Genomic DNA, 27,461 nt, shown 5'->3' on the forward strand with positions numbered 1-27,461 from the left:
AAACTGTCTTTTCCTTTTTTAGACTAAGCTCCTTTAGTGAGGTCTCTCTCTCATAGAATATTTGGTAATGTCCTGTAACTTTTAAGTTAAGAATCGTGCTTAGAATAACTGTAGGACCATGCAATAAGGAGTTACAGAGTTGTGTCTTAAAAGTAAAGATTTTAGAGCAATACTGTGACTACCTGAAAGGGCTTTTGGTAGGCATCATTAGTGAGATAAGGGAAGTAGAGATGGCTGAAAAAATTCCCTTGGCTGCTCGCTTAAGACAGGAGAAAACCAGCAGGTTAGAGAGATGGGTAATGAAGAAGGGGAAATGCACCTGGGAAATAGGTTGTTTTAAGGGTGAGAATCCCTTTATTGAAGTGAGTCTGAGCTTTGAACAATATTGCACAACCTTTAAGCCACAGGGTAGTGCAAAGGATGTGGCTGCTGCATGGGCATTATTTTATGCATGTCCGGACATGGTTGAAGTGGTAATGGGAAGGCAGGAACTGGAGCTGGAGAAAAAGCAATTACAAGAGCAAGACCACAGTCAGGTGAGAGGCACAGGTAGAGAAGACTTTGGGCTTGTCTTCACTGGCACTTTATAGTGCTGCAAATTTCTTGCTCAGGGGTGTGAAAAAGCACCCCTGAGAACAGCAAGTTTTAGCGCTGTAAAGCACCAGTGTAGACATTTCACTAGCAGTGGGAGCTGTGCACTCGGTGCTGGTAGCCACGCCCCTCTTGGAGGTGGTTTTTTTAGAGTGATGGGAGAGCGCTCGCTGTGACTACACAAGCCATGTTAAAGCGCTGCTGCAGCAACACTGCCATGGCAGCACTTTAGAGTTGCCAGTGTAGACTAGCCCTTTATGTCTGCCTTCTGCTGAAGGGATCTTCACAATGGTGATGACAATGTAGATGTAGGAAACCACCATAGACAGTAAGGTCCCTAAAATCACCAGGGCAGAAAGCAGGAATATGAGCTTTTGCATCACACGGGTGTCCACATACGCCAACTTCGGCAGCAGTGGGATATCGCAAAAGAAATGGTTGATCACAATGGAGCCGCAGAAAGATAAACCAGACAGTAGGACGGCTGGCATCAGTGGTGACAGGCAGCCCCCAATCCAGCAGCCTATCTACAGCTGTGTGCATGTCCTTTTGGTCGTGATGGTTGAGTATCTGAGAGGGTAACATATGGTCATGTATTGGTCATAGCACATCACTGCCAGAAGGAAACACTCAGTTGTGCCAAGGAAGAAGAAGTAAGATTGCAATACACAGCCAGCAAAGGAGATAGTTCACACCTGTGTGAGCAGGATGGGAGCATCTTGGGGAATGTGGCTGAGGTGTAGTCCATGTCCAGAAAGGACAAATTCCCCAGGAAGAAGTACATGGGGGTGTGGAGTCGGCTGTCCATCCTTAGTGACGTGATTATGCCCATTATGGTGAGGAGATACATTGCTAAGAAGAGGATGAAGAGTGAAACCTGTATCTCTCAGGTACTGCTCAAATTGAGGATAATGAATTCTGTCACTGAGCTACCATTCCGCAAATCTGTGGATGAGACTTCTACAATCTGCAAGAGAATACAGAACAGTACTATCATAACCTTGTGTATCTTGGGTGGTGCTTGTTAGGATAGTTGATTATTTATTTGACTGCATGTGTGTAGGATATCAGGGCCAAATTCTAACCATGGAAATACATGCATGGCTCCCATGGAGTCAACGTGAGTTGGAATAAAGAGAAAATGGGATTGGGCGCATAAAATGTTGAAACCATCATGGCCTTTGGTCAACTAGGGTAATGGGAGAAATTAAGGAGAATAAGAGAACTGAAGCCTGGGATTTTTGAAGGGGCTAACGGAGTTTTGTGCTTAAGTGCCATTGACTTTCAGTGTTATTTGGGAGCCTTACTCATTTAAGGTTCCTCTGGAAGTTCAAGTTTAAACCATTTGTCAATGTCAGTCTTCACAACAGAGGATATTCTGGAAATACCTACCCCAGACTCACTCTAATCTGGTATTAAAGATGAGGGGTAAAATTTTCAGAAGTCCCCATGGGCCAGATTTTCAATGGTAATTAGGCACCTAAAGATGCAAATAGCTTGGCCAGGAGGAAAGATATGTAACTTGCTTAGGTGCTTTTGAGAATCCCACCAGATGTTTAGCTGCATCTTTAGGTGTCTACGTGTTTTTTTTTTAAATCGGTTTCTTTCTGACTTTATAAAAAAGAGTTTAGGCTTCAAAGTCACTGAGGCACTTTTGAAAAAAAATTGCCTAAGATATTTTCAGAGATTGAAGATATATCTCTAGGGACCATTAGTGAGTTTCAGGCTAGTGCATTGTAGGATTTCCATCCCAGTTTGCCATTCATTAACTCTCCATCTAAACCCTGAGGTTAAGAACAAGAGTTGCCAGAACAAATGTATCAATTGAAGAGCAACAAGTCACCAGGGCCAGATATTGCACATCACATCATTTCAAAGGAGCTTCAGAACAAAGAAGCTGAGCTATTAGATGAAATCTCCCATTAAAGTCAGCCCCTATACCAGAGGACTAATGGGTAGAAAATGCTGTATCTAAAATTTAAAACAGTGCATGGGGAAGTGGGGAAATTACAAACACAGAATCTTTACCTCTACATCTAGGAAATCATGATATGATAGAGTTACATCAGCATGCCTTTTTCAAAGGAAAAGAGAACTGCTCTACTTTATTCAATTGTACAACTATTGGGTCAATATTGCATAAAGGACAACTAGGTGACACAGTTTATTTGGACTCTTCAATGTTCCTGACAAGATTTATCATTTTGAATATACATATGAACACAAATGAAAATTAAAAAATAGAGATATTGGAAACATCAATTATTTACCTGTGTTGTCTTCTTGACTGAAAACTGCACTAATGTCACAGCTAAGTGGACAAATTGGAGGGAGTCCAGAGGAGAACAACAAACTGATAAAAGGATTAGAAAACCTGATCTAAAAGGAAAGGTTAAAAAAAAAAACCTGTGCATGTTTAGTCTTGAGAAAAGAAGTCTGACGAGGGACTAGATATATGTTAAGGGCTGTTATAAAGTTAATGGTGATCAGTTGTTCTCCATGTCCACTGAAGATACAAAAAGAAGTAATGGGTTTAATCTTCAGCAAGGAAGATTGAGATTAGATATTAGGAAAACTCTCTAACTCTAAGGGTAGTTAAGCTCTGGAATAGGCTTCCAAGGGAGGCTACTGAATCCCCATCATTGGAAGTCTTTAAAAACAGGTTGCACATACACCTTTAAAGTATGGTCTAGGTTTAATTGGTCCTGCCTCTGTGCAGGGGGTTGGACTAAATGACCTCTCATGGTCTTTTCCAGCCTTACATTTCTATGATTCTATTATTCTAGGATGATTTCAGGTCTGACACATCTTGAGGTTTACAGTTATCTTCTGGCTGACGATCATTAGGCCTACCTCCTGAGGCCTAATGAGTTCATCACCTAATAGGATGAGGAGGAAGGGAAGTCCTAACTAATTTGAAGGTGGAACTTGATAAATTTATGAAGGGAATTATAAGATGGGGTTGCCTGTGATAGCAGGGACTGGACTCAGTAGGGATTCAGGCATGAATTATATGTTCTTTTATTCAATTTGTGCTGGCATGATGTGATTGTTATGTTTATTAGCTATGCTTCAGTCACTACAGAAATGGGCACACTAGCAATATGACAGAAATGGGGAATGTTGCATAGAGAGAGATAAGCAAAGCATGATATGAATAAATAGCCTAAGATTTTTGAGGATGACTAAGGGTTTTGGGGACCCAAGAGTCATAAATCAGTGGGGTTTAGGATTCTATGACTGGAGTTTCCAAAGGAACCTAAAGGGAGTTAGATGACCAAATCCCATTGAGATTCAGTGTGAGTTAGGCCCCTAACTTTCTTAAGCTCCATTTAAAATCTCATCCCTAAAATGCTTTGGTGCTCTTTAAAAATTTTACCTTGGATGCCTAAGTCATGTAGGAAATTCTCAGACTGGTCATAAAAGTGGAGCTTTCATGCAGAATGCTGCCATCCTGATTACCCCTCTTATTTCCCATACTGACCATGTATAATCTGTGTTTCAAATAACTCTCTTGGCTTCAAATGTAAGCTCCCTACAAGGCCCTGAATCAACTACCTCACTGGGCTGTCTCCTTCTGCTTGCCTGCATCCCACATGCCCACACCCTTCTCCTCATAGGGAAATGTGTGTGATCTTCACAGTCCTTCTCCACCCCTTCTTCTCGGATGCCTCCACCTCTGGAAACTGCTTTTAGAGCAACTGAAAACTTCTTCAGCCTCTCCTCCTTTGTGTTCCTTAAGAACATAAGACTGGCCATACTGGGTCAGACCAAAGGTCCATCTAGCCCACTATCCTGTCTTCCAACAGTGGCCAATGCCAGGTGCCCTAGAGGGAATGAACAGAAAACCATCAACTGATCCATCCCCCGTCTCCCATTCCTAACTTCTGGCAAACAGAGGCTAGGGACACCGTCCCTGCCCATTCTGGCTAATAGCCATTGATGGACCTATCCGCCATGAATTTATCTAGTTCTTTTTTGAACCCTGTATAGTCTTGTCTAGTCTTCTCAAAAGGTTCTTCTTTCAAGCTACACATATCTACATAGGCCGAGTTTTTGACTCCCTACTCATACTGGTGAGCTTTTCAAAGTTGCTGAGGGGATTTAGACACCCAGTTCCCATCTCTGTTAATGGGAATAGGGCTTCTAAATCCATTAGGAGGCTTTCAAAATCTCAGCCTAAATTACTTAGGAATGTGTGCTTTTAGGAGTGGACAGGGAAAGCTCCATTATATGAGCTATATAAGCGGTAATAGCAAGATTGCCCCCATGCTAGAACCCAGTGTTCAGTTGCACATGAGTCATAGGAGCCTCCTGATACACAGCTGATAGGGGAGCTTTAATCTAACACAGAATGGCAGAACAAGAACCAATGGCTGGAAACTGAAACTTGGCAAATTCTTGTTAGAAATTAGGCACAATGTTTATGAATGAGGGCGATTAACCACTGGAACAAACTCCCAAGGGAAGGGGTGGTTTTGTTACCCCAGATTTGAGGGGTGTGTGTACCCCAAATTTTGAAATCGTATATTCTTTCTGTAACCAGGACTTAATAAAATAGAACACTTACTACTTAAGGGTTAATTTGAACAAGCAGGGCTTCTGGAAGCAAGGTCAAAACTAGCTGCAGGTTCTGCTAATCAGAATGGGAGAAAAAGTCAACAATTGAGACTGAAAGAAAATAAGTGGATGAGGACCTTGAATTTGGGCCCCTTTGATATAGAAGCTTATTGTGACTAAGATTGTTAGGAATGTTTGTTGATAAGTAGTTTATTGATATTAGGAGACGTGATGACCCAGTAGGGGTCACTATGATTTATGCATTTTGTAAAAGTTAATTATCAAAAGGACTAGATAACAAAGTGTACTTTGGAGCAGTCCTCTGAAGCTATCCTAAGTGTAGCGCCCCTCTCCACCTGGTTACCTCCTTTATTGACAATCCACTTACAGGTTTTGATGGACAGGTCTGGGTTCTTTTGCATCCCGCCACCCACTCAGCAGGGTGAATCTTTTTTTCTTCTTTTTCTATGAAATTATTTGGTGGTGCCTCCACCCCCCTCACTCCTTCCTGGCAGGGTCACCAGGGCAGCTTGGGAGGAAAATTCTAACTACAGAGTAATCCTCACTTACTTGCCAGATAGTTGGAGACTTCCAAGAAATAACACAACACATAAAAATATATTCAACACAATAATTATATTAAACAGGCAACAAATACAACATAACAGGGTGAAACACTATTTTTAGGGTCACCGGTGCCCACACTGAAAATAGCCATGACTTGATGTAACAAGTGTAAAATTAGTGTCCTGTTGGTATGCATACTTTGCTGGGGCCCTTGATGACCTATAACATTCTCTGCAGTGGTTAAGTAATGTGGCTGACTGGGTTCAGTACAGCTCAAAGGACCCACAAGTGGGAGGAGGTGGTGAATCCCTCCACAGGTATAATAAGCAGCAGGTAATAAAATCCTCAAACCCTTACTCCCTGGCTTGAGGACACAGTTCAGGGAGTAGGGGATCCCCAAAACAAATTCCCTGACTAACTAACTAAAAGATGGTGCACTCACGGACTCCATGAATTATCTTTAGGTTTGAAGATAATGCTGGACTCTTCAGTCACTGCAGAGGGGCTGCTGTCTGCTGCCAGGGATCCTCCTCAAGCAGGAATCAGGTTGCATTGGTCCCAGGATTTCCCATCACCACAAAGGGGTGCAGGGCTCAAGGTGTAGATTATACAACTACCCTAACATCCAAACTGTAGCCTCCTAGCCCAGCCTTCAGTCATACACTCAGCAGGTAGCTTCCTTGGACTAGCAGAGCTGATCATGTGGTGACTAGTCTCACCTAGGGAGCTGGAGGTGAACCCAGCCTGGCTGAGGAAATTTCTCAGCAAACACTACCAATTGGGACTCATCCGTGGGGAAAGAAAACCCAGGTGAGGGATCGGCTGTCAGGTCCCTAGAAGCCAGTTCTCAGGGGGAACCCTGCTTGCAGGCCTGGGACTCATCAGCTCCCCACAAAACCAGTCCTGTCATTGCCCTGGCTGGCTCCCGCCTCTCCTGAACTCCCTGGGAGGGGCATCTCACTCCCTATTGGTTGCCGGACAGACTCTGATTTTGCCTTGGCTCTTCCTCCCAGAGCTGCCAGCAGACAGAGCTCCAGGAATTCATGTAATCTCCTTGGGGGTTACACTAGAAATGTTTTTCCTGACACCTTACGCCCCAGTGGGGAAGTGATCAGCTATTGCGGAACTTCTAAAAATTACTCAATACCTGGATTCTAGGTAATGATTTGGGATGTTCTAAACCCATTGCTTATGTCTGTGTGTGCTTAAATCTAATAAGTTGTAGTTTTAGATAAGAACATGCTTACTTGTATTAATCTTTCTTAAAACAGAATTGCTGTGTGCCCTCGACATATTCCTGACACCGCCTGGAGTAAAACACTTATGTTACCCTGCTTTGGGTTCTGAAAACCATGGGTAACATTTCTGGGTAAGATTCTCCATTTCTTGATGTTTTCAGATCAAGACATGCTGCCTTTCTGGAAGATGTACTTTAGCCAAACACAAGTTACTCGGCTCAACACAGGAATTCCTTGGTGAAATTCTATGGCCTGTGTTATACAGAAGGGTAGATTAAATGTCCTACAGGTCCCTAGTGACCTGAAAATCTCTGATTTTTTCTTGCTATTAAGAAATATCAACTTCTTAAAACTAACAAATATTAGGACCAACAATCTTCCACTTGCAATTTGTTTTCGTTCCTATAGAGTTTGCCTGAACATGAAGAGCAGAGGAAATAATTTGTAATGAATTATTGGTAGGATGCTTTTCACCATTTTGGTCCAATGGACGGGTGGATAAATGGCCTAGAGACTCGGGAAAAGGCTGGTCACTCCAGAGATCTGGGCTTCCTCAGAAATTTAGGCTCTTCCACAGATTTTTTGAGTAAGCTTCACCAAGTCCCTTAATTCAACCTGTGCCTTAACTATATAAAAGGGAGCTGATGCTTATCTAGCTCAGAAGGTGCTTGTGTAGACAATAGTTGTGAACTGTTGAGGTAATGAGAGACATATGAGCACATGAAGCCAGATTGTTAAAGGTATTTTGGTCCCAAAAGATGTAGATAGTCACCTAGTGGGATTTTCAAAATGACCTGAGGGGTTAATACCATTGAAATGATTGAGTTTCAGACAACTAGGCAATTTTGAAAAATCCCCTCCAGTCCTATCTTCTTATGAATATATCCCAGATTGTACACAGAGCTAGGGCAGGGCGTTGGCTTACCATTGCTAGTGCTGGGTTCATCTCCATACAGTGCATGTAGTGTACTCAACAGCCTCCTCTGTGACTGCATAAAACAGGCTGAGACTTAAGATGGCCCTCTGTTGTGATACTGGGTAGCACAGTCTGAGAGCTGGGCAGCCAGAAAGAACCACAGCATCACTCTGTCTCCAGCAGCCTCAATACAGAATCCTTTTTGTATTCATTGGACTTCAGTCCTGTTGTGTGGGACATTGCAGGCATGGTTGACAGAGCACAGCAGAACCTCACAGTGATGAACACCAGAGTTACAAACTGACCCGTCATCAACACACCTTTGGAACTATCAAGGAGCGAATATAACAATTAGGGAATATATGGACATCTTAAAGAAGAGTTTTTATCACAAAGAATGCTGGGGAGAAAACTCCTTCCAGATAATAAAAATGAGGTGCAGTGAAAAAGGGAGATGTCAAAAGAGGAGGTGAAGAAGCAAACTGATCAACTGTATATAGCAACTTGAGAAAAATGATGAGGTTGGGTAAGTCAAATAATTTTGAAACAACCTTAAAATGAAGAAGCTGAGATTTTAACAAAATTATTAAAGTAGGTTGAAAATGTTTTGCCAACGTGTTTTTAATATGGATTTTTTTAAAACAAAATGGATATGTTCACCAAAAGTCCATTTTTAAAGAACATTTCACATTTCTAAGTTTTCATTAAAGAAAGGAAAACTAGCCCTCCATCTAACTCCACTGCACGCCCACCCATCCCAAACCGCCGCCCAATTTGCATTGTTTGATTTTTGGGAATCAAAAGAACCCAAAGTGTTTTTCTTATTTTCTGGTGTTTTGGGTTTTCAGCAAAAACTTAAAAAACAATTGAAGAAAAATTTCAATGCAAATAAAAAAAAAGTGTATTCATGTTGAAATGTTGGTGGGTAAAAGGATCCTTCCTTGACTAGCTCTAAAAATGGTGTTTTCTGTCATCAAGGCAAGCAACTATACTACAAGTCAGGACAGTTGCAAATATGGATTTTTTCTTTACAGAATAGCTAGTGATGATTCTGTGGATTACAGGCAAGTCAATCTTACTTCAGTTCCAAATGATGGATGGATGGATGGATGGATGGATGGATGGATAGAATATGAATAGAATTATAAAACACCTAGAAGAGAATGAAAGGATAGGGAATAACCAACATCAATAAGGAAAATTGTCAGCAAAATGGAGCGCCCAAGAAGAAGGATAAGCAGCATGATATAATAGCTAAGGCAGTGGTCTTTGACTAAAGAGGCAAGAGTTCTTTTCCCGGTTTAGCTACTCACCTGCTGTGTGACCTTGGATGAATTACTTTGCTTCTCTTTATCTGTCTTTTCTAGACAGATGGTTAGTTACTTGGGATAAGGACTATCTCTCGTGATGTGTTTGGAGAATGTCTAGCTCAATGAAGGTCTGATCTCAGTTAATGACCTTATATGCTACCATACAAAATGTAATAATAACTTAAATCAAAGGGCTTTTGTTTGGTGCCCATCGTGACTAAAGAGAACTGGTTGGTTTAATTTATTAGGATTTCCAAAAGCCTTTGACAAAGTCCCTCACAAGTGTCTGTTAAAAAACATGAGAGCATCAAAGTTGAAAGAGGAAGTACTATAGTGGATCTGAAACAGGATCACAGTTAGGAAACGAAGAGCAAGAATAAATGATGAGGTTTCACTATAGCAAAAGGTTTCACCAAGGACATTGGGGTTTCACAAGTTTTCCTGGTATGAGTTGTGTAATGTATGATCTGGAAAAGGAGATGAGCAGTGAGATGGCAAATTTTTGCAGATAATAGAAAATAATTTAGGGTAGTAAATACCAGAGAAGACTAAGTAAGTTCAGAGTCACCTCACTAAGCTATTTGAATAGGCAACATGTTGAAAACTGTAAGATAATGCAAACTGAAGGGAAAAATTTGAACTCTTCCTGCCCCTTACTGGGCTCCAATATAACTGTGTGAACTCATGGGAGAGACATTGCAGACAACTCCATGAAGAGCTCTACTCAATGTGCAATATCAGTATTGCTAAAAGCAGACAAAATTTTAGGATGCCAAAGGAATGGGATGGGGACTGATACAGACATAAATTCCTCACTAGGAATTCTATGTTCAGTTCTGGGGACCATCCAGAAAAGGAGATAGCATGGCTTTCAGGGATGAGCAGCAAAAACTGATTAGCGACATAAACAGATTGGGAATATTTCATTTCATGTGGAGAAGAGGGGAAATGACAGATCAACATGATGAGTGAGGTAATATCTTTTATTGGACCAATATCTTTTATTGGTGGAAAGGACCAGTTTTGAGCTTCACAGAGCTCTTCTTCAAGTGTGTGGAAGGTGTCCACAGTAGTACAGCTAAATCTAAGTTGGAACAGTTTGTTAAGCATAAAGAGTTGCAGGAGACCACTTAATATGAAGTGCCACTTAACACCTCTGCAGGTAGAGACTGTTATACAAAATAGGAAATGGGGAAGAAAAAATTTATTGAGGTCCCCTTACTTCCTCTTTCCTAGTCAAGGAAACTGAAAGGCATCTAATTGAAAGTGCCTAGTCGGATTACAAAGAAAGAATTGGGCATTGATTCAATTCAAAAGGTTACTCACCATTTCCTTAGACAGCAAAATAAATTATTAGTAGAGCTTACAATATTTGTACAACATCTGACTTCTGAGAGGTTGTATGAATGGTTTATCTGAAGAGCCTTGCATTCACAGATTATAAGTAGTACCTTAAAAGGTGATTAACTGTCTGGTCATAGCAAAAAAAAAAAAAAGGACAAAAATCCCTGCCTTTTCCATTTTTTAATTTATGGCATAAAATGAATGTAAACACCCTAAAATATTGATTCACATCTAGGATTTTTGGCTCTATTGTTCTTGACCCAAAGGCTGCATCATCTTCCTATGAACCTCAAATCTTACCAGAGTATTTAACTTGCAGTTCCTCTCATCTGAGGCCCGATTACTTCATCATCTCCTGGGATGGAATTTGGAGCATAAGGTGATTGATTGTACACCTCTTTTCCGATATAACGCTGTTCTCGGGAGGCAAAAAATCTTACTGCATTACAGGTGAAACCACGTTATATCGAACTTGTTTTGATCAGCCTGAGTGTGCAGCCCTGCCCTCCCAGAGCGCTGCTTTATCGTGTTATATCCAAATTCATGTTATATCGGGTCATGTTATATCGGGGTAGAGGTGTATTTGCATTGAGGTGAAAGATCTGATCAGATAATAGGATCATTCTGTAATTGAATAGTGAGTCCAGCTATTGCAGAAATTCATTAGAAATACACACTCATCTGGGTCCATTTGGATCTGGAGTTTTGATTCAAATTTTAGCCCCGAGTCTGAATATGTCAGACTACAGTGTTGATCCATAAACTAGAGCATCCTGTATTTGGCTTTGGTTAATATATGGGAAAGGTAAAACAAAAAAACATTACCCACTGGAACAACTTACCCAGGGCTGTGTTGGAGTCTCCATCACTGGCAATTTTTAAATTTTTAAAATGTTTTAAATCTGCACTCTGGGAGAAGGGAATAGTCCAGAGGACAATCTTTCAGCAAACATTCAGGACTATAGACTTTGATATTACCATTCAGAGCTCCTACTGAGCCTCCAACATCAGTTTAATCAGGATCAGAAATGGGAACAGGAAAATAGGACTGGGTGCTGGATTTAAAAGCATAGGCTCAGAGAGAGGGGGAGTTCAAGTGAGCCCAACCTCCAGAGACTGGGGCATCTAGGATAATATAGGCCTACCTTGGACTCCAGGTAAGATAGACATGTGCAGACGCTTTGTTATTTTAAAAATCCTTTTCTATTATGCTTTGTGAGCAATGGCTAATGTGCAAGGTGCTGCAGCCCCATCTAGGAGTGGGAGAATCACAGAATTCCACTCCTGGGAGGTAAAGACATGAAGCCTGGGATTTGAAGGGGTGCACTCAGTGAGACCAGAGAATGAGTCAGAGCTTCAGTGAGCCCTGAAACCATGAGAAAGCCAAGGCCCTGATGGCATGTAGGCAGGGATTTTAAAAGATGCCTAAAGAAGTTAGATGACTAAGTTTCAATGACCTCTAATGGGAGTTGGGCATCGAATTTGCTGAAGTCCTTGAGGAGAAAATAAACTTCCTTTGGTCTTCTGCTCAAGCAATCGGGTGTTTCCCCCAGTGTAATGGCCAAATGCAAACACTGGCAATTACATGATGCTGACTCAGAATTCTTCCTCATTTTTAAGAGCCTGAGAAGTTACAGTCAGAGAACCAAATTCCAGGTTGTGATAAGGCCCTTTACACACTTCTACAATTCTCCTCATGCGGAAGCAGTGCAGGGCCATTGTGCACAGAGCAGTCCATTCTCCCACAAAGCAACACATGCGCATCCTTAGACATAAGGACTTGGCACAGATGTGGCCAGTGGTGGAAATTAGTGTATTGGGAGGGGTAGCGGCCACTCTGAGCTACTCTAACTCACTCTTGTGAATGTGCGAATCCCTCGGAGAAGCCTAGAATTTGAGATTCGCAGAGATATCTTAAAGCCATCTTTACCCTCCACTGGGCCCTCTGCACTACACCTCCTTAGAGGCGCAGCATAGACTCTAATGTACAGTGTATAGAATGTAGTGTAGTCAAGTATGGCAAGCTGGGGCTAAACTCTGTAGCAAGGTCTCTGGATTATTTTGAGATCTGGTGCAGCAGACTGAGAATTCTGCAGGAACTTGATTTCAAGTTTTAAACAGCTGGCTCTTAATTAATTTGTAATGAAAATGAATAAAACAATCAGCGCACTAAAGTCAATTTGTTCTCCTATGTCTTCCCATTTTAGTTTCCAGCATGAAATCGATGTGCTTATGGACTATACCACCTGGCATTATGATGTTGTTGGGCAGGGGAGGGGAGTTTGACTTACAACAACTCTTTAAGAGACAGTTAATAATTTGGGCACATGGGATAGTGTGGGAAGCAGTTTGAAATAAGCAGACTAACCATGTGAGTCTGCCAAATAAATCAGCAGTAAATAACTAACTATGTGGGCAGTGAGATTGTCCTCATTAAGTTTCAGAGTTAACATATGTGACAAAGTGGGGGATTTTCTTAGTGTTATGTGATGAAATGAGGGATTTTCTGTATATTTTCCATATGCTCTGCATGTTTGACGAGGTGGTGGAAGAGGGTGTTTGTTGTTACAGAGGACCAGGTGTGACCTCACCTAGCAGCCTGGACCCCAGACAATGGCCTGTACACAGTGGAACTTAGCAACTGGTGACCTGGAGGCCCACCTCATCTTTGAAGCCAGATGGTTTTGGCCAGTGGGAGGACAAAGGGCTGAGGAGAGAGGTCCCTGGTGATCTGGAAGGCAGCCAGTTCTGGCCAGTGGGAACAAAGGGTGGAAGAGAGAGGGTTCAGGTGACTTGTGTGCCCAGGAATGAAGATAAAGGATGGAGAAGGGGCTTTTGGGAAAGTGATATAGGGTGGTCAGCTGGAAGGAGGCCGCTTCTCGACTAAGGACAAATCAGGGCCTTGAGCTCACATGGACTGTGCTGAGAATTTCTAGGCTTGAGGGACTTCTTGTGCTGTGTTCCAGACATACAAGAAACCCTTCTGTTTTACACTGGCTGAGAGTCACTGCAGTCTAGAGATCGGGGTGGCATTGCTACCTGTGGGTTTGGGGGCCGGGGAGTCCAGAGTGAGTGGACTCCTTGAGAGGTCTCATGGAGTCAGATAGGTGTGCTGAGGGCTCAGAGGTGCAGTCCCAGGAGGCAGCGGGGCCAAAGAGCCTAACCCCAGAGACAGAGTGCAAGCCTCACGGAGGGCTGTCACACTGAAGGGAGTTACTCACAGGAACTGTACTGAGCCAAGAGAGCAATGATGCTGTGAGTCTGAGACAATATCCCATTTAAGTGAATAAAGGAAATTCACATTTCTCTCTGAACTAGTCTTTCAGGCTGTCTGCAGACACAGGAGGAAATTCAATTCATAGTGGAAATGTTTGCTTATATTTTCAGGGCTACCTAGGTAGATGCACAGTTCCCTAAAACTACAGGGCAGATTTGAAAATCTCTGCTATAATTAGGCTTGTCAGAATCTAATTTTTTTTAAAAACTTTGACAGATAATATAGCTATTTATGTTTAAGCATTTTTTTTTGTGTGTATCAATTTAAAATTTCACAGTTGCACAAAATTATCAGGTTTAAGTATTTTTTCTGACTTTTATTAATATAAATGTTCACAGTTGCAGGACATTGTGGGTGGCTCAGGCTAGAGGGCAGATCAATCAACAATTATTTATTGTCAGTGGACATTGATTTCAAAAACTTGAAGATTTATAATGGTTAAAACATAGATTCATAGATTCTAGGACTGGAAGGGACCTCGAGAGGTCATCGAGTCCAGTCCCCTGCCCGCATGGCAGGACCAAATACTGCCTAGACCATCCCTAATAGACATTTATCTAACCTACTCTTAAATATCTCCAGAGACGGAGATTCCACAACCTCCCTAGGCAATTTGTTCCAGTGTTTAACCACCCTGACAGTTAGGAACTTTTTCCTAATGTCCAATCTAGACCTCCCTTGCTGCAGTTTAAACCCATTGTTTCTGGTTCTATCCTTAGAGGCTAAGGTGAACAAGTTCTCTCCCTCCTCCTTATGACACCCTTTTATATACCTGAAAACTGCTATCATGTCCCCTCTCAGTCTTCTCTTTTCCAAACTAAACAAACCCAATTCTTTCAGCCTTCCTTCATAGGTCATGTTCTCAAGACCTTTAATCATTCTTGTTGCTCTTCTTTGGACCCTTTCCAGTTTCTCCACATCTTTTTTAAAATGCGGCGCCCAGAACTGGACACAATACTCCAGCTGAGGCCTAACCAGAGCAGAGTAGAGCGGAAGAATGACTTCTCGTGTCTTGCTCACAACACACCTGTTAATGCATCCCAGAATCATGTTTGCTTTTTTTGCAACAGCATCACACTGTTGACTCATATTTAGCTTGTGGTCCACTATAACCCCTAGATCCCTTTCTGCCGTACTCCTTCCTAGACAGTCTTTTCCCATTCTGTATGTGTGAAATTGATTTTTCCTTCCTAAGTGGAGCACTTTGCATTTGTCTTTGTTAAACTTCATCCTGTTTAACTCAGACCATTTCTCCAATTTGTCCAGATCATTTTGAATTATGACCCTGTCATCCAAAGTAGTTGCAATCCCTCCCAGTTTGGTAAACATGAATTGCCAACAGCACATCTCAAAACAAACTAAGTAAATATCCTTAAACCAAACTCTAAGAAGTTCTAAAGCAACATTTGTTTTCCTTTCTCTATCTGTAAATTTCAATTATGGAATAAAGTATTTGTGTGTGTACAGTTCAATTGACATTTACTGACATTTAGCAATAAAAATTGAATCCTCCCAAACTTAGCTATAATGTCTTTGTGTCTTCTGTGCAATGCACCCTACATTTCTTGGAACTTACCATGTCTCTGTACAGAAAGGAGCTAGTAAGCAATGAATAAATAAATATATATATAGATATAAAAATGGTAATTGATTCACTGCTGTTTGTGGTACATACTAAAGGTTATTTTCAAATATTTGGATGAGGATGATGGTAAAGAAAAAGAAGAAAAGCCGTACTAACAGAAGATGAAAGTAATGATGAAAAAGAGCAAAAGAAGACAATGAAATTTTTCATGGAGGATAGATCCATCAATGGCTATTAGACAAGATGGTCAGGCATGCAACCCCATGTTGTGGGTGTCCCTAGCCTCTGACTGCCAGTTGCTGGGATAGGATTACAGAGGATGGATCACTAGATAATTATTCTGTTCTGTTCATTCCTTCTGAAGCATCTGGCACTGGCCATTGTTGAAAAACTGGTATTTGACTAGATGTACCATTGGTCTGACCCAATCCTGGCCATTCTTATGTTCTTATGCACAAATAGTTAAGAAGATGATAATGATAATGACAAGAAACAGCATCAGTAAAAGAAAATCTGAGAAAGAAGACTGTAGTAGGTCCTAGCCGGGGCTCGACCCTTCCGGACAGGAGGGGAGCCACACCGACTCACTACTGTGGGAACAAGCAGTCAGTTAGTCCCGAAACTCCGGCTCTTTAGTGCAGAGTCGGAGCAACCACAGTTAAAGCTCAGGCCCTTGACTGCAGGGGCTGAGCGAGCAAATAGATCAGAGCCCAGGCCCTGGATCAGGGCGGGGCAAACACAGTTAGCTCAGGCCCTTGGTTGCAGGGGCTGAGCGAGCAGACCGTCAGAGCCCAGGCCCTGGATCAGGGCGGGGCAACACAGTTAGCTCAGGCCCTTGGTTGCAGGGGCTGAGCGAGCAGACAGTTCAGAGCCCAGGCCCTGGATCAGAGCGGGGCAAACACAGTTAGCTCAGGCCCTTGGTTGCAGGGGCTGAGCGAGCAGACAGTTCAGAGCCCAGGCCCTGGATCAGGGCGGGGCAAACACAGTTAGCTCAGGCCCTTGGTTGCAGGGAGCTGAGCGAGTGAATAGTTCAAGCCCAGGCCCTGGATCAGGGCGGGGCAAACACAGTTAGGCTCAGGCCCTTGTTGCAGAGGCTGAGCGAGCAAATAGTTCAAAGCCCAGGCCCTGGATCAGGGCGGGGCAAACACAGTTAGGCTCAGGCCCTTGTTTGCAGGGAGCTGAGCGAGTGAATAGTTCAAAGCCCAGGCCCTGGATCAGGGCGGGGCAAACACAGTTAGGCTCAGGCCCTTGTTGCAGGGGCTGAGCGAGCAAATAGTTCAAAGCCCAGGCCCTGGATCAGGGCGGGGCAAACGCAGTCAGGCCCTTGTTGCAGGGGCTGAGCGAGCAAATAGTTCAAAGCCCAGGCTTCTGTAGCCGAGCGTTGGGTGAGGGGGAAGCCTGCCACCCGTGCGGAGGGTGGCAGGGGGGAACGCAGGCCCACCCACTCCACTGCGTTCCAGCCCGGGGCCCTAACAGCGGTTGCTGCCGCTGCTGGTCAGTGGGGTATCCAGACCGCAACACACTGACATAGGCTCACACTCAGTTGCAGCCGGACCGGGGTCGGCTACCCCCGGGCTACTTCCGTGATCCCCCTCAAAGCCTACCTCGTTCGTTGCGCTGGGATCGGGCCAGTCCACCTGCATGGGCTCCTCTCTGCCCGGGCTCAGCGGCAAGTCTGGTAGCTCTGCCGGGAAGTCCGGCCAATGGTCCTCAGGCGGCTCCTCTGGATAGCAGCAGGGGCGAAGGGGTTCGGGTCCAGTCTCACCCTCAGGGTTAGTGGGGTGCGGTTCCCAGGGATTCTCCCAGTAGCGGGCGTGAACGGGCTCCGGCAGCTCCTCCTCGTAGCGGGCCCGGGGTAGCTCAGGCCAGCTAGGGTCCAGGCCTCGGTCTTCGACGGTCTCCTGGCCGGGAGCTCCCGGCCGCACGTCTGCTCCCTCCGGTGGCTGGCCGCCGACTGAGCTCTGGCGGCCGGCCTTTATACTTCCTGTCCCGCCCCTTGACTTCCGGGGGGCGGGGACAGGCGGTGGTGGTCCCACCCACTCTGGTGCCTGCACGTGGGCTCCCTCTTCCGGACAGGAGGGGAGCCACACCGACTCACTACACACACCCCCCCTTAAGACTGGCTCCCGCATGTCGGGGCCAGGTCCTTCCATCTCCCCCATGCGGGATAGGAAGTCCGCATTCATATGGTCCTTACCAGCTCGATGCTGGACCATAAATGCGTAGGGTTGTAAGGCGAGGTACCACCGCATAATGCGGGCATTATTATTTTTCATCCGCATTAGCCACCGGAGGGGGGCGTGGTCTGTGACGAGGGTGAACGGGGCCCCGAGGAGGTAGAAGCGCAGGGCATCGCAGGCCCACTTCACCGCGAGGGCCTCTTTTTCCACCACTGCGTAATTCCTCTCACGGGGGAACAGCTTCCGGCTGAGATATAATATGGGGTGGTCCTTTCCCTCCACTTCTTGGGACAAGACTGCCCCTAACCCTACGCCGGAGGCGTCGGTCTGTAGGATGAATGGGCGTTTAAAGTCCGGGCTGTAGAGAACCGGCTCCTGGCAGAGGCACTTCTGCAGTGTCCGGAAGGCCGCCTCACATTCGGGGGACCATCGTACCTGCCGGGGGCTGTCCTTCGTCAGAAGCCCAGTTAAGGGTGCTGCGATGGTCGCGAACTGGGGGATGAACCGTCTGTAATACCCAACGAGGCCCAGGAACTGCCGAACGTGCCGTTTGGTCGACGGGGTGGGACAGTCCAGGAGGGCCTGGACTTTCCCGACGAGGGGCTTGACCCGCCCGCCCCCGACGGTATAGCCGAGGTAGTTGGTCTCTTGCCAGGCAATACGGCACTTTTTGGGGTTGGCGGTCAGGCCCGCCTGTCGTAGGGACCTTAGGACCGCCGCAACCCGGGGCAGATGGTCCTCCCAGCCGCGGCTATAGATGACCACGTCGTCTAGGTACGCTGCCGCATAGTCCTGATGGGGCTGCAGAAGTCGGTCCATCAGCCGCTGGAAGGTGGCTGGGGCTCCATGGAGACCGAATGGCATCCGCGTGAATTGGTATAGCCCCGTTGGAGTGGCAAAGGCGGTTTTCTCTTTTGAGGTCTCCTCGAGGGGGATCTGCCAGTAGCCTTTGCTGAGATCCAAGGTGGTGATATACTGGGCCTCCCCCAGGCGTCCCAGTAACTCGTCCACACGGGGCATCGGGTAGGCATCGAAGTGCGAGATGGCGTTTACCCTCCGAAAGTCGATGCAGAAGCGGCGGGTACCGTCCAGCTTGGGCACCAGGACCACCGGACTACGCCACTCGCTCTGGGACGGCTCAATGACGCCCAGAGCCAGCATGGCTCTTACTTCCTCCTCGACCGCATCCCGCATCCGATAGGGCAGGGGCCGGGTCGTCTCTCGAACCACTTTCCCCGGCTCGGTCTGGATGGAGTGTTTGACCAGGGACGTGTAGCCCGGTACGGCCGTGAAGGTTCGTTTGAAGGTCTGTAGCAGGCAGTTAGTCTGTTTACGTTGCTCTTCCGTGAGCGATTGTCCTAATTGGGGTGCCGGGGGGTCATCCGTCGAGGGTACGTGGGGTCCCAATTCCGGCTCGGGCGGGCATGGGTCAATTAAGAGGCCCTCCCGGTCCTGCCACCGTTTCAGCAGGTTTACGTGATACCGCTGGGTTCCCTTCCGCTTGTCCGGTTGCCGCACCTCGTAGGTGACGGGACCGACCTTACGCACGACGTCGTAAGGTCCCTGCCACCGGGCTAACAATTTTGACTCACTAGACGGGAGGAGGAGTAGGACACGGTCTCCTGGTTGGAACTCCCGGACTTGGGCTCCCTGATCGTAGGTTCGTTTCTGCCGCTCCTGCGCCGTCTTCAAGTTTTCGCGGGCCAGGGCTCCGGCCTGGGCAAGGTGCTCCTGTAACTGGATGACATATTTCAGGAGGCCCTGGGCTGGGGACGCTGACTGTTCCCAGGTCTCTCTCATCAGGTCTAAGAGGCCCCGTGGTCTGCGTCCATACAGCAGCTCGAAAGGGGAAAATTTCGTTGAGGTCTGCGGGACTTCTCAGATGGCTAGCAGCAAGGGTGGAAGGAATTGGTCCCAGTGGCGGAGGTCCTCTGCGGGGAATTTCCGCAACATGCTTTTCAAAGTGCGGTTAAACCGCTCCACCAACCCGTCCGTCTGCGGGTGGTACACGGACGTCCGGAGTTGTTTGATGCCTAAGAGGGCACAGACCTGTCGCAACAATTGGGACGTGAAGTTCGTTCCCTGGTCGGTCAGGATCTCTCTAGGCAGTCCTACTCGGGCGAAGATTTTCAGCAATTCCCCCGCGATAGTCCGGGCGGTAATACTTCGCAGGGGGATGGCTTCGGGGAACCGAGAGGCATAGTCCACCAAAACCAGGATGTATTGAAACCCCGCGGCACTTTTCGGGAGGGGGCCCACGAGGTCCATGGCGACCCGTTCAAAGGGCGTCTCCATCACTGGCATGGGGACCAGGGGTGCCTTGGGGATCCCGGGCGGGGCGACCCTCTGACACTCTGGGCAGGAGGCGCAATATTCTTTCACCTCCTGGGAGATTCCTGGCCAAAAGAAGCGCGCCAGGATTCGAGCGAGGGTCTTCTCTCGCCCCAGGTGCCCGGCGGCTGGCACATCGTGGGCCAACTTCATTACCGCCCGCCGGTGACACAGGGGCACTAACAGTTGGGTTTGTGGTTCTTGGGTGCGGGGGTCACGGTCCAGGCGGTAGAGCTGGTCCCGGCGCAGCTCAAAATGGGGCCACAGGGTGGCCCGCTGGGGGTCCACAACCCTCCCGTCTACTGCCGCGAGCTGCTCGTAGAAGCGGCTAAGGGTGGGATCCTCTCGCTGGTCCCGACAGAAATCGGTATCGAAGCGGGGCTGAGGGGCCGGCTCCGGCGGCGGTCCCGCTGCGTCCGTGTCGTCTATCTCGGTCGCCGGATCCTGCTCGGGGGTCTCGGAGGAGGACCCCAGCCGATCAGCCTCCAGGGCCGGCGTGGACCGTAGGACTTCCTCAAAGGCCGGCCAGTCCCGACCGAGGATCACAGGGTATGCAAGATGGGGAGCTACCCCAACCACCAGGTGTCGGGTGATCCCCGCGATGGTTAGGGGGACCCGGGCACTGGGGTATGGTCAGACATCCCCATGGATGCATTGTAGATGAATACATCCGAGGCGGGTATCACCTGGCGGTACCAGGTCCTTACGGACCAACGTCTGGCCACAACCTGAGTCGATCAAGGCCCGCGTAGTCCGTCCTCCGACGGCCGCCGGGACGGTCAGCTTGGAGTTCATGGCTGGCCTGGCTCGAGTGTGGCCCACCCACACTTGCCCATAGCTGCAATCCATCTCCGGACAGTCTCGCCGGAGGTGCCCCATCCTCCCACAACTGAAGCAGGGTCCGAGTTCAGGTCGTCTGCTCCGGGGGCCTTCTCGGCTTGGGCTCCGGGGGGGGCTTCGCCGAGCCTTTGGGGGCCCCTGGCCCGGGGCCACTGGTCCGGTCCGAGGAGCCGGGTCCGTGTGCCGGGTCCGGGTCTCGCGGCGGGGGTCGGGCTTCGGTGCGGGGTGTCGTGGTCCGCTCGGGGGTTCCCCTTTCTTTTCGCCGCGGGCTGGTTCGGGCCCGGGGCGTCGGAAGGTGGGTCCTACCGCATCTTCGGCGGCTAGGAAGTCCTCCATTAGCGACACGGCCTGGGCCAGTGTCGTCGGCTGGTGGCGAAGCACCCAGGCGCGCCCTCGGGAGGGTAGGGTGTGCACGAACTGTTCCAACACCACCTGCTCGGTTACCTCCTCCGCCGTCCGGGTGCTGGGCTGTAGCCACCGTCGGCAAGCCTCTTTTAAGGTTTGGGCCACTACCCGCGGTCGGGCCCCGGTGGGGTAAGTCTGGCCCCGAAACCTTTGTCGGAAAGTCTCGGGACTGACGTCGAGGGCGTCCAATATCGCGGCCTTCACCAGGTCGTAGTCCCGTGCTTCCTCAGCCGCCAATCCCCGATAGGCCACCTGGGCCGCCCCCGTCAGGTGGGGGGCTAAGAGGGTAGCCCACTGGTCCCTGGGCCACCCGGCGACAAGGGCTACCCGCTCGAACGTGACCAGGAATGCCTCCGGGTCGTCGTCTGGGCTCATCTTAGTCAAGCGAAGGGGGGCAGCTAACCGCGGCATCTCCGCAGCCTCCCCTGCCGGCCCCGGTGCGGGGCGAGGGAGCGTGACCAGCAACTGCTGCAGCTGGACTCCCAACTGCCGCACCAGCTGTTGCTGTTGCTCGAGCTGGGCGGTGTGCTGCTCCTGCTGCAGCTGGAGTTGGACGGCATCTCGCTGCTGTTGCTGCGCGAGCTGAGCGGCCTGCTGTTGCTGTTGCTGCTGCAGCTGGGCCGTCTGCTGTCGCTCCTGGCTCTCCGTGAGCAGCTGAAACAGCCGCTCCATATCCATCCTTAGAACGGGGGGGGGCAACGGCCACTCCCCCTCTAGCCCCTTCTCACAGGGGCAGGGGCTCCGGCCCCACGTTGGGCGCCAAATGTAGTAGGTCCTAGCCGGGGCTCGACCCTTCCGGACAGGAGGGGAGCCACACCGACTCACTACTGTGGGAACAAGCAGTCAGTTAGTCCCGAAACTCCGGCTCTTTAGTGCAGAGTCGGAGCAACCACAGTTAAAGCTCAGGCCCTTGACTGCAGGGGCTGAGCGAGCAAATAGATCAGAGCCCAGGCCCTGGATCAGGGCGGGGCAAACACAGTTAGCTCAGGCCCTTGGTTGCAGGGGCTGAGCGAGCAGACCGTCAGAGCCCAGGCCCTGGATCAGGGCGGGGCAACACAGTTAGCTCAGGCCCTTGGTTGCAGGGGCTGAGCGAGCAGACAGTTCAGAGCCCAGGCCCTGGATCAGGGCGGGGCAAACACAGTTAGCTCAGGCCCTTGTTGCAGGGGCTGAGCGAGCAAATAGTTCAAAGCCCAGGCCCTGGATCAGGGCGGGGCAAACACAGTTAGGCTCAGGCCCTTGTTGCAGGGGCTGAGCGAGCAAATAGTTCAAAGCCCAGGCCCTGGATCAGGGCGGGGCAAACGCAGTCAGGCTCAGGCCCTTGTTGCAGGGGCTGAGCGAGCAAATAGTTCAAAGCCCAGGCTTCTGTAGCCGAGCGTTGGGTGAGGGGGAAGCCTGCCACCCGTGCGGAGGGTGGCAGGGGGGAACGCAGGCCCACCCACTCCACTGCGTTCCAGCCTGGGGCCCTAACAGCGGTTGCTGCCGCTGCTGGTCAGTGGGGTATCCAGACCGCAACACACTGACATAGGCTCACACTCAGTTGCAGCCGGACCGGGGTCGGCTACCCCCGGGCTACTTCCGTGATCCCCCTCAAAGCCTACCTCGTTCGTTGCGCCAGGATCGGGCCAGTCCACCTGCATGGGCTCCTCTCTGCCCGGGCTCAGCGGCAAGTCTGGTAGCTCTGCCGGGAAGTCCGGCCAATGGTCCTCAGGCGGCTCCTCTGGATAGCAGCAGGGGCGAAGGGGTTCGGGTCCAGTCTCACCCTCAGGGTTAGTGGGGTGCGGTTCCCAGGGATTCTCCCAGTAGGGGGGGGGGGAACGGGCTCCGGCAGCTCCTCCTCGTAGCGGGCCCGGGGTAGCTCAGGCCAGCTAGGGTCCAGGCCTCGGTCTTCGACGGTCTCCTGGCCGGGAGCTCCCGGCCGCACGTCTGCTCCCTCCGGTGGCTGGCCGCCGACTGAGCTCTGGCGGCCGGCCTTTATACTTCCTGTCCCGCCCCTTGACTTCCGGGGGGCGGGGACAGGCGGTGGTGGTCCCACCCACTCTGGTGCCTGCACGTGGGCTCCCTCTTCCGGACAGGAGGGGAGCCACACCGACTCACTACAAAGACAAAAAGATGATGATGAAGATTATGATGAAAAGGAAGAAAAAGAAGAAAGTGAAACACCAGCAAAAGAAGTAGAGGCTAAGGAAGAGGAGTATAACATTTATTCACATCCTAAAGATCACATTTTTCAAAGCTTTTTTCCCATCCTTGTTCCACAAGGTATAAATGATGGGGTTTAACATTGGTGTAAAAATGCTATATAATAGTGAGATCAGTCTGGTGCTACCCTGTGAGTAACTTGAACTGGGTCTCAGGTAAGTGAAGATAGGACTGCCTTTTGTACAGAAGGACCACAGTCAGGTGGGATGAACAGGTGGAGTATGCCTTCCTCTTACCCTGGGAAGAAGGCATATTCAGTATGGTCGAGATGATGTAAGTGTATGATAGATGGATGCAGGCAAAGAGTGTCCAGGCTATAAGCAGACCAATGAAGATGAGCAGGCGTTTGTTGAGGGAGGTGTCCCAACATGTCAGCTCAGCTTTAAGCAAAAGTCATGGTACTGTCTCTCAGGAGAAAGAAGGACTACAAACCTCATTTATTGATTTTCTGGGGGATATTTCCCAGCCTGGAATACCTGTCCTCTACTACTCGAGTGAAAGCAGGTCTCTTTTAGCTATTAGTAGGTCCCTTGTTCTTTTCTGGGTCCAGCTTGTAGAGGAAGACATAACATGAACATAGAGCCAGTATTTTAGAATTTTGACCACTCCTATAGACTTTGGACCTGAAGCAAGCATAATACATCTTGGACACTAGAGGAAATACACAGTGAAGTGGCATTTATAAGGAATAGCCAGCATGATCAATAACAGATCATGCCAAACCAACCTATTCTCCTTCCTTGACAGGATTACTGGGTGAGTGGATGTGGTGACACAGTAGACGAGATACATCTTGATTTTAGTAAGAAGGGTTTTTACACAGCCCCACATGACAGTCTCATAAACGAAGTAGGGAAATGAGGTCTAGATTAATTATTATAAGTTGGGTGCATAACTGGTTGAAAGACCAAATTTCAACAGTATGGTTCGCTGTCAAATTGTGAAGGCGTATCTAGTAGGATTCCACAGGGGTCAGTCCAGGGTCCGGTGCCATACAATATTTTCATTAAGAATTTGGATAATGGATTGGAGCATGTGCTTATAAAATCTGCAGATGATTCCAGGTTGGGAGGGGATGCAAGCACTTTGGAGGACAAGATTAGAATTCAAAAAGACCTCGACACCTGGGACAATTGGTCTAAACTCAACATGATGTAATTCAACAAAGATAAGCACTAGCTAAGATAAGCACTTCACTTAGCAAGGAAAGATAAGCACTTCACTTAGCAAGGAAAAATCAAATGCACAACTACAAAATGGTGGATAATTGGCTAAGTGATAGCATTGCTGAAAAGGATCTGGGGTTAGAATCACAGAATCATAGAATATCAGGGTTGGAAAGGTACAAGCTCCAGATGGTAAACAGGTTATAGGGGTTAGATCAAGGTCAGGGAGTCAGGATATCTAGTTTCTATTCCTGGCTCTGGGCAGGAAAAGGGATCTAATGGATAGAGAGGGTTAGTAGGAAGAAACTGTAAACTCCAGGTTCTGCCACTGACCAAACTGAAATGTTCAGTCTTGAATCATAGAGTATTAGGGTTGGAAGAGACCTCAGCAGGTCATCTACTCCAACCCCCTGCTCAAAGCAGGACCAATTCCCAACTAAATCATCCAAGCCAGGCCTTAAAAACCTCTAAGGATGGAGATTCCACCACCTCCCTAGGGAACCTATTCCTATGCTTCACCACCCTCCTAGTGACATAGTGTTTCCTAATATCCAACTTAGACCTCTCCCACTGCAACTTGAGACCATTGCTCCTTGTTCTGTCATCTGCCACCACTGAGAACAGCCAGGCTCCATCCTCTTTGGAACCCCACTTCAGATAGTTGAAGGCTGCTATCAAATCCCCCCTCAATCTTCTTTTCTGCAGACTAAACAAGTCCAGGTCCCTCAGCCTCTCCTTGTAAATCATGTGCCCCAGCCCCCTGATCATTTTCATTGCCCTCTGCTGTACTCTTTCCAATTTGTCCACATCCTTTCTGTAGTGGGGGACCCAAAACTGGACGCAATACTCCAGATGTGGCTTCACCAGTGCTTAATTATGGGGACTAATCACTTCCCTCAGTCTGCTGGCAGTGCTCCTACTAATGCAGCCCAATATGCCATTAGCCTTCTTGGCAACTAGGGCACACTGCTGACTCAGATCCAGCTTCTCATCTACTGTAATCCCCAGGTCCTTTTCTGCAGAACTGCTTTGTCCTTGTTTATAGACCATTCTCCTTTCTGTGGCAGCAAAGTGAAGACATGATCATGGAGAATCAAACCATGCCAACTGAATTCATCCTCCTAGGATTTTAGTATGTGATGCTGACAGACCAGGTGCCAGCTCAAGCTGAAGTGCAATGTAAATTCATTTGTGAATTAGTGTAGATCAAAGTGATTGTTAAATGTTTTTGGTATTTAAACTTTATGAAAAGTAATAGGATGTTACATGCATTGTTTTTACATATCCTGTTATAATGTAATAGCAAATATTTACATTGTAAATACCCCTGTAACTGAATAACCCATCAAAGGAGGTAGAAGCTGCATGGAATGCAAATGAAGAACTTTAAAAGAAAAGTGCTAATTTCAAAACACATGGTTATTGTCTGTGGTGATCAGAAGTCAAAAACTCTAAATGCTTTCCTCACTCCCTGTCAGCAAAGGAAAAGCCCATGTGGGTAGTGACCCTACTGGTTCTTTTCTGTGAGAAAAAGATGTAAGCATGGATTCAGGGAAAAATCCTTCATCTCTGGACTGTTTGGATTCTAACAGCGTAGAACAACTGAAAGAGAAGACGAAAATCCCCAGAGTTATTCTGGATAGCCCTGAGAGACTTTTGAGAAACTGGCAGATTACTACATCTCTGCTTCCATTTGGAATAATAGACTGTGACTCACCTGTACATATATTTTACAGGGGTTACATTTCCTATGTCTTGGGTCATCTCCATCATCTCCATCTTCACTCTCTTGGGGAACATTCTTATAATCTTTTCTTCTTTGTGGAACCACATCTCCAAACCCAAATATGCATCTTCCTGGGGAACCTCTCCCTTCTAGAGGTCTGCCAGACCACCACCACCATACTATAGATGCTGTTGCACCATTCCTTGGGTAGAAGCAGTATCTCCTATGTAATATTTGTGGTACAACTGTACTTCTTCCTTTCCTTTGTGGGTGCTGAGTGCATCCTACTGGCCACCATGGCATATGACTGCTACATGGCCATATGTAACCCGCTGCACTAAACAGTGCTCATGAATAGGTGGATTTGAAATTTGCTGCTGTCCATCTCTTGGCTGAGTGCTGCACTCAACACAGCTGTGCACATGTTTCTCACCATCCACCTGCCCTTTAGGAAGGCCAACAGGGTCAGCTATTTGTACTGTGACATCCCACCTTTGCTGGCCCTTTCCTGTGCAGACATCTCTTTCAATGTCACCATGATACTGGTGTCCAGGATATTCACCGGGTAGAGCCCCTCCCTGTGCATCGGACATTTGTGTGAATACATTGTTTTTAGGATACCGAAGGTACATTCTCCTCAGGACCTACTTCACTGTCGTCCTGTTCTACTATGGAAGTGATATCTTCATGTATGTAAAACCTCTCTCTAGCTACTCATTGGACAATGACGGATTAATCTCCCTGATCTACAGCATCATCAGCCTTATGTTAAACCCAATTATCTACATTGTGAGGAACAAGGATGTGAAGGGAGCCATGAAAAAGTTCCTTGTGAGGAAAATGTTCTTCTAAGAGAATCAATAATACTTGCATTGGCACCTACTTCTACCTCTGGGAAGTGAGTGGGATGTAGTATGTTAGAACAATTGGCATCTGGGAGTCAGGACTCCTGGGTTCTACTCTGTCCTCTGAAAAGGGAGGGGGTTTTAGTAGTTGGAGGGGGCTGCTGGGAGTCAGGAGACTGACTTACATTTGATGATGTTTGGAGGGGAATGGGCCTACAGACTGGAGCAGGGGAGTTGAAGCCTCAGAGTGTTGTAAAGAACTTTCATGACTATGGAAGAAAACTTTTATAGGGGTGTTAAATGTTACTACTATGTGTCTTCAATACCACAGTAAATTGGTGCTGCTACCATCGATGCAGCGGTGTCAATTTAGTGGGTCTG

The 27,461-nt window shown here is 47.7% G+C and overlaps 1 pseudogene; it reads left to right on the top strand.

Annotated features, from left to right (window-relative positions):
• Positions 1-461: 461 nt before the first annotated feature.
• LOC128846025 (olfactory receptor 5V1-like) lies at positions 462-27,087 on the top strand (annotated as a pseudogene).
• The last annotated feature ends 374 nt before the right edge of the window (positions 27,088-27,461 follow it).

The sequence above is a fragment of the Malaclemys terrapin genome, chromosome 12 (assembly GCF_027887155.1).
Source record: "Malaclemys terrapin pileata isolate rMalTer1 chromosome 12, rMalTer1.hap1, whole genome shotgun sequence".
Lineage (NCBI taxonomy): Eukaryota > Metazoa > Chordata > Testudines > Emydidae > Malaclemys > Malaclemys terrapin.